The sequence below is a fragment of the Myotis davidii genome, unplaced genomic scaffold (assembly GCF_000327345.1).
Source record: "Myotis davidii unplaced genomic scaffold, ASM32734v1 scaffold1098, whole genome shotgun sequence".
Lineage (NCBI taxonomy): Eukaryota > Metazoa > Chordata > Mammalia > Chiroptera > Vespertilionidae > Myotis > Myotis davidii.
In genome coordinates, this window is record NW_006288959.1 from 6,650 (window position 1) to 8,403 (window position 1,754).

General features: G+C 44.8%; 1 long non-coding RNA gene across 1 annotated transcript in view; it reads right to left on the reverse strand.

The window, feature by feature from the left end:
* Positions 1 to 312: 312 nt before the first annotated feature.
* LOC102770378 overlaps positions 313 to 1,754 on the reverse strand; it is a 2,049-nt gene continuing 607 nt past the window's right edge. Inside the window, exons 2-3 of the long non-coding RNA XR_435530.2 lie at positions 591 to 811; positions 313 to 446 (exon numbers count right to left, since the gene is read on the reverse strand). This is a non-coding gene — a long non-coding RNA (uncharacterized LOC102770378). The remainder of the gene's footprint in view (positions 447 to 590; positions 812 to 1,754) is intronic.

Sequence of the window (1,754 nt, forward strand, 5' to 3'; positions counted from 1 at the left end):
GGAAATTTTGGCCTCAGAATAAAAACCCTAATATGTCTCTCTGAGAGCCTGAGTTTATTCACTTGGCTTCAAGCCCTGAGTGTCAATGTTTCTACTATAACCTGATGTCATTATAGGAAATATTAAAGCCAAAGTGAGGTGTAGAAAAGACAGGGAGGTTGTCAGACTATTCCCCTATTATGACTCCATGTAAAGGAAGAAAGGGCCAAATTGCACTTTTGGGAGAGCAAGTGAGTGAAAGGAAGAGGAAGGTAAATTTCCTCAGGAGGCATGGCCACTCATGGCCACTTCCCAAACACCTACCTTAAGGGGGAAAGTGCATTTTAATAGTCGGTGAAAGGATTCCCATGTCTTAGAATGCAGTCAGAATGAAAAGATACTCCTGCCCTGGCACAAGGGAAGGTCCATGCTTGAATAAATCCCAGCTCATCCGTGCCATCAAGGAACTACATAGGAAGCAGGGGTACGTAAAGGAGAGTTCATAGCCTGCCTACTACTACATGATCGTTTCAGTTGTTTCTTTATCTTGTACATCATCCATGTGTAAGGAACTGCCTCTCACTCCATGACCCAGGGACAGAGAAACTTACCTGCAGGGTGGGTCGTCCTTTGCATCAGCTGGATCCAGTAACCATGCTGAGGCAGGGCTGTGCCCCAGATGGGCATTGGCTCTTCTCCATTCCAGCAGTCTGCCTCTGGACGAGCCAGCATAGCAACCTTTGGGGAGGAGCCATGAGCAAGTTGTGGTGTCATGGACTCTGTGTTAGCCTGGGTGATGATTAATACAGACAGCACTGTGGGGAGCAGCAGTCTGAGGAAAGGTGAGTGGAAGCATTAGGCAAGTTGGCAAGTTTCTCCATGGGGAATGGGCCCTCCCTGTGAAAGGCAGCATGTTCCGTAGGGTTCTAGCATTTCTAGGGTTCATGTCTAGAAATCCTGGGCTTGTTATTAAAGGTTTGAGTATAATCACATCTTGACACAGTTCCTCAGGTTCTGTAGGAAAACCCCCTATGTATAGTTAGTCAGGTGAATAATTATTAAACAACTGATTCTATTCCTAGTACATGCCCTTCCCCTATTAGCACCACAATCAAGACATAGAAGAGTTTTAGGTTCCAGTACCACATGGCCACATAGGAGGATCCTGAATTCACCTCCTACCACAGGTACATGGAATCTAGCTACATATGGAACAACTTCCTCTGAAAGAAACCCCAAAACTAGGTGAGCAAATCCTACACATTGGGCAAAAAACAAAAAACCCTTTGAAACAAGTAGAAAAGGCCCTGGCTGGTGTGGCTCAGTGGTTGAGTAAGTAGAAAAGGCCCTGGCAGGTGTGGCTCAGTGGTTGAGCAGCATCCTATGCACCCAGCGGTCAACAGTTCAATTTCCAGTCAGGGCATGTGCCTGGGTTGTGGGCTCAATCTTGGTAGGCAGCGTGCAGAAGACAGCCAATTAATCTCTCTCTTTCTCTCTCTCTCTCTCTCCCCTTCCCTTCCTCTCTCTCTAAAATCAATAAAAACACAATTTAAAAAAATAAGTAGGAGAGCTGAGACACAATTTTTAGGGGCAGAAATAGAATATTTGGGACTAGCTATAATTATAAGAAATATTAATCATGCTCTGTTAACACATTGTATGCGGGAAACGTGTTTACAAGTTTTACGTATTTATACATTCTACCAGTGTAGTAGAGCGCGGGACACGTATTAATACGTTTTTTATAGACTAGCGGTAGAATGCGGGTAACGGAT